General features: G+C 35.7%; 1 long non-coding RNA gene across 1 annotated transcript in view; it reads right to left on the reverse strand.

Moving 5' to 3' along the window:
- The window catches only part of LOC115304682, a 32,983-nt gene extending 27,265 nt beyond the window's left edge, over positions 1-5,718 (reverse strand). Inside the window, exon 1 of the long non-coding RNA XR_003914554.1 lies at positions 5,576-5,718. This is a non-coding gene — a long non-coding RNA (uncharacterized LOC115304682). The remainder of the gene's footprint in view (positions 1-5,575) is intronic.
- Between the last annotated feature and the right edge of the window lie 5,448 nt (positions 5,719-11,166).

Raw genomic sequence — 11,166 nt, forward strand, 5'->3', positions numbered from 1 at the left:
GATGATCTTAATGAAACTGAGTGACTTTTGACCTATTTGCTTTGTATCAACTGATTAATAAACATTAATTTAATTCACTATCTTTCACAGCTTCCTCTCCTGACAGCAACCGCTGTTCTCTGAAGGAATAGGAAGCTTGTTGTTATTGTATGAAGGTGGAACTGAATTCTTCTTTACCCCCAAGGTCACCCCCAACTAAGCTTGTGAACTCGCCTGTAACGATGTGTGCCTTTGTCACCTAGAATGCTACCCAATGCCTGAGAGGTTAAAATATTCCCTGATGCCACAGTGAATGGGGCTTGGGGTGGACATTGTGGTACCAACCATCAACTCCAATAAAGTAATAAACTTTTCATTACCTAGACTCTCTTTCCTTCATGCAGAAAGACCCAGCAGGCTACCAAACTTGCCTGTACATGTCTGAATTTACTGAATGTTATGTTTAGAGAATAGATCTGGTAAGTTACAATTCCATTATTATTCTCTCAAACCAATGTCAAACTCAAGAAAGCAAAAGGAAAAATAATTGTACATATTAAATTACTGCCTCAAAGTTTCTATGGTATAAGATTAACTCTTGCCAGAACTTTTGCCACATTATTTTTTTATTAATAAGTACTTCTTCATTTTGGATTACCAAAATAATACATGTTCATGGTCAAACTGTTGGAAAAAAGAAATATATTCTAAGTGTTTAATTCATAATCTCTTCACTCAGAGATACTCACTGTTAATATTTTGGTATATTTTCTTTCTCTAGATAGATGGATAAATAGATTGTAAGATAGAATCATAACTGCCAAATATCGATAGATATATAAATTTCCACTGACTCAACCTTATTTCATGGACATTTTTAGGTCACTTAAGATTCTTCAATGACCTTTTTAAAAAGGTTTCAAAATGTCTATTGATAACTATATAATGTTCTATTTAATGATTTGACACTGCTGGATATTTTGATGCTTTCACTGAATTGAACACCAGCTTGTGATTCCAAATCTTGTCTGAATAAGAGAGGAAAGTCAATCATGAGTTACATAAACACAGAGGGAGATTTTCTAAAGGGACAAAGCAACCTTCATCTGCCCAATGACATCCTGGAATTAAAACATAAAGGAAAAGAAGTTCTTGTTTTGTAAAAGGCCCCAGAACTCAGATGCTTATCTGGGATCTATCCAAGCGCTTTAAGCCCAGTGGAGCTCTGTTCGCGTCTAAAATCCCTCACTACTGTGCAAGGGTAGGAAAGTGACAAAAACACATCTTTATTAGATTTATAGCAACTGCATTTTCTTAGGCTGAATCGCGGATATCACAAATACAACCTTATCCACAGTGCGTTGGCTGCTCCTGGTGGTTACCAGCTGGTGGGGGGACATGGAGGAACAAAAATTGGAGACAAAATCGGGGGACATTCTCTGAAACTTAAAATAGGGACCATCATATTACCTCCACTTATGAAAATAATCTACCTTTTCTGTTACTGGGAGAAGTAAACACCTGCTTTGAGATATATTTATCCAGCAAAAAAAAAAAAAAAAAACGGTGACTAATTTGTCAGCTGAAAGATCACAAACTGAAAGGAATGAGATTAGTCCTAAAAGAAATTAGGTTGAGGGATGTAGCAAGAAAAACAAAAAAAAAAACTTCACTTTAGTGTTCTGGACAATGAAGCATACAAGGCTTTTAGAGCACGGAAGTACAAATTAAAATATATACTATTTTATACCTGTTAAACTGAAAAGGATTAAAATGAATGGGGCGCAATGGAAACTCTCACACAGTGCTGGAAAAGCACAGGGCAGTTATGTACTCTCTAATAAAGCTGCAAGTATATATACCCTTAAGCGGAGCTTAGGGATAGCCAGAGAAAAGTTAGGGTGTTCTTTGTCTTTTGTTTTTTTTAACATAATGAGACATAACAGGTGATGAAACTTCAGGGTCAAATGTCTTGCATCCTTACTGAGGCTCAGGAGAAAGATTCTGACCTGCTGGCGTACAAGGGCTGAGCAGAGCGAGCATCTTTCTCAGGCACGGGTAATGCAGGGTGCATTGTCTATAAAGACTTTAAAAACAAATATAACCAGTAAAAGTCATTCTGCTTTCTTTATTATCACCCTATGCCACCATTTCTAATCAATATTCCTCCCTGAATGAAAGTCTTTTGTTTGTCTAAGTTTCTAAGCATTATTGTGGTAATTGTATATTTTTCAACTACCTCATCCTTTCATTATCATTGTTCTCTATGGAAGTTAATGCAGAGAACTTTCAGTGACTCAGTCAATCTCTAATACTCATGGACTCAGCTACATAGTACCTCAGGAGATAATGGGATTGAAGGGAAATTTTCTAAAATGGCATATTCTACCAAACTGGTAGATAAAGGGAAGGAGTCAGTGGAATGGGAGGGATCAAAGAGAAGGGGTGATATATAATTCATGCATCGTAGGCTTTTGTAGTTGTGGCTCTCTTTGGTGACTCTGGGCCTGACCATGACTTGGCTTGACTAATGGGACAATAACACGTGTGAGGCAAACAGACATGTAAAATGCTTGTACCCAGACGCTCACTCCCTTTTGACTCTTGGGGGGATCCTGCAATCACTAACATGTGAATAGCTCCTGGATGTTCGAGATGATGAGTGACACATGGCCTGGCCACTTTTGTTACCCAACTGACATCAGGCTGATTTCCAATCATGCAAGTAAGGCTATTCTAGACCATCCAGCCCCAGGCAAGCCTCCAGATGGTCATGTGAGTGAATACAATTATAATTAGCCACACTGGCCCATGCGAGCAGAAAACATCAGCTTGTCTTTAGACTTGTGAGCAATGCTGTATGATTGTTGTCTTAAGCCACCAAGTTTTGAGGTGATTTGTGACACAAAGTCCTTGAATAGATGAATAAGGATGCCGTAGAAGACAGAGGTAGAAGAGACAGATTAATCTTGGATATATGATAATATATATCTACCTATGTTCAAATCTACCTCCCATCCAAATACAAACACTCCTTCCCCCACTTCCCATCAGGGTGAGGAAAAAGAATGTAGGCTCTGAGCTGGAACTGCCTAAATTTAAATCCTAGCTTTATTCTTTACTGGCTGGGTAATGTTGGGCACACATCTTACTCATCTGTAAAATAGAGATGATAGTATTTACCTCACAAAGTTGTTGAAAAGATTAAGTGATATTTTATATCATAATGTCATATAAATCATAATTAATGTTTTAAATGTTAGCTAAGTAGGTACACGGGTGAAGATACAGCATATATTTGAGATGAAATGATAGGAAAGGTTGAGAAAGTATGTACCAGGTAATATCAAAATTTTTAAGAATATGGGATGTGAAGTAAAGAAAGTAAAAGGTGGACCAATAGGAATCTGAGTATAAAGAAAATGGTGAAAATTTTAAGAAGGTGATTATGGAAGAATTTAAAAAAATGGTTGAGTAGCAGTGATAGTCTAATCAGAGTTAAAAAGAACAAATGCACGGAAGACACACTCGGCACAGTCCTGATTTTCTACGACAGTGCTCGGAAGCTCAGGAGTTGAATTGGGGAGAGCAAGTAATGTGATCATTGAGTGGCAGATAAAGAAAGAAATGGGATCATGGGAGCTAATACTAGAAATAGCTGGCCAGATAGCCTGAGTTGACCTGGAAGCAAGAGAGATCATAAAGGAACTAATTGAGAGAACAGAGTGGTGTCAAAGGGCAAAAAGTAGGAGTCATATAGACTTACTTGAAAGTTGGAAGCTGCAGGGTGTCTGGGTGGCACTATGAGCACAGGGCCTGAGTTGGGGCTCGAATCCACAAATCATAAGATCATGCTGAGGTGAAACCAAGAGTCAGACAGTTAATTGACTGAGCCACCCAGGTGCCCCAGAATCAGTATGTTTTGAAGCTAGGAAAGGTTTCAGAGAATGCCTAATCCAATTTTCTCATTTTGCTGTTAAGAAAATTGAAACCCAGAGGCATTTAATGACAGCACCAAGTGACTAGGATCCTGCCTGCCTTTGTCATTATTTGGTATTTATCTACTGTGTTATATGTATATTCAAAGAGGAAGTCAGGTTCCTCAGGACAAGGACATCTTTGAATCTGTAGCATTTACATGTTGGGATTCTCAATAAATACTCTCCCACATTGACAAAATGCTTTACCAACCTACATGAGACCACAGGAAGAGGAACAAATTCTTGTGTAGAACAGATTTTACAATTTAAAAATCATTGTTTTTCAAACTCTTAGAGGTATAAAGTTTTCTAAGCAAAAGGTATTTGAAAGGTTTTGTTTGTTATGTAATATTTAAGTGTTGCCATCTTTTAAAAATTTTTTATTTAAATACAAGTTAGTTAACATACAACATAGTATTGGTTTCAGGAGTAGAACCCAGTGATTCATCACTTACATATAACACCAGGTGCTCATCCCAACAAATGTCCTACTTAATGCTTGTCACCCATTTAGCCCATCCCCCCGCCCAACACATCTCCAGCAACCCTTAGTCTGTTCTGTTATCTAAGAATCTCTTATGGTGTGCCTCACTCTCTGTTCTTATTTTTTCTTTGTTCCCCCTATATTCATCTGTTTTGTTTCTTAAATTCCATGTATGAGTGAAATTATATGATATTTATCTTTGGCATTTCATTTAGCATAATACATTCTAGTTCTTCCATCTTTGTTATTACAAGCGAAAGGAAGTTAATCAGCCTTAGCTTTGTTCCTTTAATTTACTTCTTTAGGATGTGCACAGACCAGTTCTATCCAGTATAGGTTACAGATACTTGTTTGAATCCCAGCAGAGGAAACTTCTCCCATCTGACCCTTTTGCCAGTTATCCGGAAGAAGCTTACCTTTTGTGGTTACTGATTTTAATTTCATTGTGGAAAAAAGCATCAAAGAGTCAATTCAAGAAGCAAAAACCTTTATGCAATTCAACTTAATTTGATAATATGGATTGAAAAAAATGGAAAAAACAAAAGCAAACATAAAAATTGGGAGCTAAACAAATATCGTTACTAGAAATTACTAATTTCTTCAGTTTTGAATTTTAATCACACAAAAAATCTATTACCTACGATTATTCATTACCTATAATATGTGACTAGTCATTCGTCACCTTGAACTACTTCTCTGAACCCATTTGAAAACTGAGTACGGAGCCTGCTATTTTCATTCCAAGTCCACCTGTGACCATGTTAAGAAGACATTTCCCAGCATAGTTTAATCAAAGCTCACCGTGAACACTATCATAATTTAATCAGTGCTCTACATGCTCATATCAAGATGGTGGCTCTGAAATCTCAGGACAAGCTTGTGAGCGTCCTGAAATAGAAAAACTCTCCTGGTAATTCTTCCCCTGAGCTTAGTTGGGGCATTCCAGTCATTTAGCCCTCGTTCCTACTCTCCACTTCACCTTCCTCCCTCACAACAGAGAAATGACAGCCACCACCCACTTGCAGTCAGTTCTCCTAATTCCACCCACAGCGATCCAAAACATAAAGAAAACACATGAATTTGTTTAAATATGTAAGTTGCAGACAGCATTTTCACAGAAAAATATTCTCACCCTCTTGGTGCTAGTCCTCTGTGTATTTTTCTTCCAGACTTATTCTTCCCCAAATGACTACAGTTTTTGTTGGCATTTCTCTGAAAGCATATTAAGACCTTGTTAAGAGTCAGAAGAGCTCCCGGAGTTTGCAGGCAGCTTCCGGTGGGGCTGACGTTTTGCAGAATGCAAGCCTGGTGTGCAGAAGGTGGGCAAGGTGTTTGAAAAAACAGGAAGCACCTGTAAATGTGTGACTTTATTCCCTCTGAAATGGCTGTAGATGCTTCCTGCTGTTTCACCTATGAGCACTTTTGCTAAGCCTTTAAGTACTTTAAAGACCAAGAATGAGCTTCCAAATGGGAAGATTATTTACAAAGTCTGGTGTATCCATGGGCATGGTGGAAATCCATAGCTTTTTAATTTTTTTTCCTGTGGAGCTTTCTCTTTTTGCTGGGGATATTGATATGCATAGAAATTCAAGTAGGCTTTTAAAAATTATTGTGGTAAAAACATAATATCTGCCTCTTAACGCATTTTTAAATGTAGTATATAGTATTGTTAACTATAGACAGGATGGTGAATAGTAGATCTCTAGAACTGTTTCATTTTGTGTGACTGGAACTTTAGGCCCATTTAACAGCAACTCCAAGTTTCCTCTCACCAGCCCCCCGGCACCCAGCATTCTACTTTCTGCTTCAATGAGTTTGACTGTTTTAGATAACTCATTTGAGTGGAATCATGAAATATTTGTCCTTCTGTGACTGGCTTATTTCACTTAGTATAATGTCTTCAATGTTCATCCATATATTAGCATATGACAGGATTTCTTTCTTTTTTATGGCTAATATTCCATTATGCATATATACTGCATTTTCTTTATCCATTTGTCTGTCAGTGAGCAGATGAATGTTCATTGGGTTGTTTCCACCTCTTGGCTGTTGTGAATAATGCTGCAATAAACAGGGGAGTGCAAATATCTCTTCAAGATACTAATTTCAATTCTTTTGGATATGTACTCAGAAGTGGAATTGCCTGGATCATACGGTCATTCTAGTTTTAATTTAATGAGGATCCTCTTTGTTGTTTTCCATAGCAGCTGTACCATTTTGCATGCCCACCAACAGTGCACAAGGGTTCCAATTCCTCCATATCCCCACCAACACTTGTTATTTTCTGGTTTGTTGTTGTTGTTTTGATAATGGCTATCTTTATCATTTTACACTGCTATAACAAAAATATCACAAACTAGGTAGTTTAAACAGCAAAACATTTATTTCTCACAGTTCTGGAGGCGTAGATGTACAAGACAAAGACACTGGCAGATTTGTAGTGTGGTGAGAGTCTACCTCTTGATTCATACAAAGTTGTGTGGTCACTGTGTCCCCACAGAGCAGAGACGGAGAGCTCTGGGCTCTTCATCTCCTTATAAAAGCACCAATCCTACTATGGGGGCTCCACTTCCATGACCGCATCCAAACTTAATTACTACCTAGAGGTCCTGCCTTCAGATAACATCATAACAAAGATTAGGCTTCAACATATGAATTGCGGGGAGGGGGTTAGCAGTGGCCATCTTAATAGGTGTGGTGATATTTTATTTGCATATTTTGCAGATTTGCATCTGCTTGATGATTAATGATGTTGAGCATCTTTTCATATACTGTTGACATTTATGTCTTTTTTTTGAGAAGTTCAAGTCCTTTGCATAGTTTTTAATCAGGTTATTGGGTTTTTTGTTTTGTTATTCAGTTGTAGGTGTTCCTTATATATGTTGGAGATTAACTACTTATCAGATACATGGTTGGCAAATATTTTCTCCCATTTTATAGATTGTCTTTTCACCCTATTGACTCTTTTTCTGTGCAAAGGATTTTTAGTTTGATGTAATTGCACTTATCTATTTTTGCTTTTGTTGTTTTTCATGTCATATACAAGAAATCATTGCCAAGACCAAGGTCATGAAGCTTTCTCCCTATATTTTCTTTGAGGAGTTTTACTGTTTCAGGTCTAATGTTTAAGTCTTTAATTCATTTTTAGTTGATTTTTGTGTATGGTGTAAGATAGTGGTCCAGTTTCATTGACTTGCATATGACTGTCCAATTTTCTCAACATCATTTGTTGAGGAAGATTATTATTCTCCATTGTTTATTCTTGGGCATTCTGGTTGAGAATCAGTTGACCATAGCATGGGTTTATTTTGGGGCTCTCTCTTCTGTTCTGTTGTTCTGTATGTCTGTCTTTATGCCAGGACCATACTGTTTTGACTACCATAGCTTTATACTATATTTTGGAATCAAAGTATGATGCTATCTCTGTTCCTTTTCAAGATTGTTTTGGCTATTTAGGTTCATTTGTGGTCCCATATCAATTTCAGGATTGTTTGTTTCTATATCTGTAAAATATGCCACTGGGATTTTAATAGAGATTGCATTCAATCTGTAAATTGCTTTGAGTAGCACAGCCCTTTTACCAATAAGTCTTTCAATTCATGAACACAGGATGTTTTGCCATTAATTTGTGTCTTTTAATTTTTTTCAGCAGTATTGTACAGTTTTCAGTGTATAAGTCTTTGGTTTCCTTGGTTAAGTTTGTTCCTAAGTATTTTATTTATTTATTTTTGATACTATTATAAATGGGATTATTTTCTTAATTTCCTTTTTAGATTGCTCATTATTAGTATATAAAATGCAGTGGATTTTTGTATGTTAAATTTTTTATCCTGTAACTTTGCTGAAATTTTTTATTAGTTCTAACAGGGTTTTTTTTTGGTGCAATTTTTAGTTTTCTACATATAAGATCACATCATATGCAGAGACAATATTACTTCTTTCTTCTAATTTAAATATGTTTCATTCCTTTTTCTAGCCTAAACCTTTTCTAAAGGCTAAAGCTTTGGCTTTAGAAAAACCTTTCAGTATTGTATTGACTAGAAATGGCAGAAGTGGGCATCGCTGTCTTCAATTTGATCTTGCAAAAATCTTTCAATTTTTTACTTGTGGGTATGATGTTATCCATGGGCTGTTTATACATGGTACTTTTATGTTGAAATAATTTCATGCTATTTACAGTGTTTAAAATGTTTTTAATATGAAAAGGTGTTCAATATGTCAAATAATTTTTGCATCTATTGAGGTATCTTGTTTTTTAAAAGTTTTATTGTTAATGTGGTGTATCACATTGGGTTTTTGTATGTTGAACCATACTCGCATCCCAGGAATAAACCCCACTTGGTCATGGTATATGATTCTTTTTAAGAGCTGTTGAATTTGATTTGCTAGTATTTTGCTGAAGATTTTTGCATCTGTATTCATTAGGAACATTGGTCCATAGTTTCCATGGTGTCTTCTGGCTTTGGTATCAGAGTAATGCTGGCCTTATAAAATTAGGTTGGAAACATTCCTCCCTCTTCAGTTTTTTGGAAGACTTTGAGAAGGATTGATATTAATCTGCAAATCTTTGGTAGAGTTCACCAGTGAACCCATCTGGTCCTGGGGTTTTTCTTTTTTTGCAAGGTTCTAATTACTGATTCAATCTGTTTACTAGTTGTAGATCTGTTTATTTTTTAGATTTTTAAAACTTATTTATGATGCAGTCTTAATAGGTTATACATATAGGCATTTATTCATTTCTTCTCAATTATCCAAGTTTTGGTATATAATTATTCATAGTAGTCTCTTTTAATCCTTTTTTATTTTGGTGGCATCAGTTGTAATGTAATCAGTTTTATCTTTCATGTCTGATTTATTTGAAGTTAGTTTTGCTAAAGGCTTGTCAATTTTGTTGATCTTTTCAAAAAGCTGATTCTTAGTTTTGTTGGTTTTTTTTCTGCTTTCTATTTCATTTATTTCTGCCCTAATCTTTATTATTCCTTCTGCTAACTTTAGGCTTATTGTGTTCTTCTTTTTCTAGTTCCTTGAACTGTAGCATTAGGTTGCTTATTTGAAATCCATTTTGTTAATGTAACTCTCAGTATAAAATTTCCTCTCAGTATTCCTTTTGATGCATCCCATAAGTTTTGGTATGTTGTGTTTTCTTTTTCATTGTCTCAAGATATTTTCTAATTTCCTTTTGGATTTCTTCTTTGACCCATTGATTGTTCAAGAGAATGCTATTTAACTTTCACGTATTTATAATATTTTCCAGTGTTCCTACTGTTATTGACTCCATTTTATTCCACTGTGATTGGAAAAGATACTTCATATAATTTCACCCTTTTAAAGTTTATTTAAACTTGTTTGGTGAACTAACATGTGAACTGTTCTGGAGTGTGTTCACATACTTGAAATGTATATTTTGCTGCTTTTGAGCAAAGCATTCTGTATATGTCTGTTAAGTCCATTTGGTCTATAGTGTTGTTCGTGTACTCTGTTAACTATTGGATTTCTGTCTGGATTTCTATCCATTATTGAAAGTGGAGCATTGATATCTCCCATTATTGTGCTGCTGTCTATTTCTCCCTTCAATTCTGTCAATATTTTCTTTACATATTTAGGTGCTCATGTATTTATAATTATTATGTCTTCCTGATTATTTGACCCTTTTATTATTATATGTTTGTCTTTTGTGACAGTTTTTGATTTAATATATTTTTCTGACCATGTTCTCTCCCTTCTGGTTAGTATTTGCATGGGATACCTTTTTCCACCCTTTACTGTTAGCCTATGTCTGACCTTAAATCTAAAGTGAGTCTTTTGTGGATAACATATAGTTTTGCCTTTTTAAAAAACATCCATTCAGCTACTCTGTGTGTGTGTGTGTGTGTGTGTGCATGTTTATTTATTTATTTTTGACAACCCCAAAATGTGGGACTTGATCTCACAAATTGTGAGATATTGAGCTGAAACCAACAATCGAATGCTTAATTGACTAAGCTGCCCAGGTGCCCCACACTTATGTCTTTTGATTGGGAAGTTTAATTGATTTTTATTTCAAGTAATTGTTAATAGGAAGAACTTATTATTGAAATAAAAAAGTATTTTCTCTCTTACAGTTTTTGGTTAAGGGATGTGATAGGCTCCCTTCTATACCTAGCATTCAGATCCCCAGTCTAGTTGTGGGACCCACACCTTAAGAGAGGCAGCTTTGTTGGTGAAGAAAAAAAATCCCAATATGATAAAAGAAAAGGTCTACAAATTGTGATATTATAAAGAAAGGTTGAAAACACTGAGAATATTTTGCCTGAAGAAAAAAATATTTGTGGAGTAGCTTAGTTGTCTTCCAATATTTGAAATTTGGACTAGAATTTTAATTTTCTATATACACATCTTCCCTAACTTATGAGGGGGTTACATTCCAATAAACCCATTGTAAGTTCAATATGTTATAAGTAAAAAATGCACCTAATACACCTAACCTGCCCAAAAGACATACGCCTAACCTACCAAACATCACAGTTAAGCCTAGCCTACCTGAATCACACTCAACATACTTACATTAGCCTATATTTGGCCAAAAAACCTAACATAAAGCTTATTATATAATGAAGTGTTGAATATCTCAGTTTATTGAATATTGACAACGGAGAACAGAGTGGCTGTACGGGGACAGAATGGCTGTGAGTGTGTTGGTAGATTACCATCATGATCACGTGGCTGACTGCAAGCCGCCTTGCC

This window comes from Suricata suricatta, chromosome 10 (assembly GCF_006229205.1).
Source record: "Suricata suricatta isolate VVHF042 chromosome 10, meerkat_22Aug2017_6uvM2_HiC, whole genome shotgun sequence".
Classification (NCBI taxonomy): domain Eukaryota; kingdom Metazoa; phylum Chordata; class Mammalia; order Carnivora; family Herpestidae; genus Suricata; species Suricata suricatta.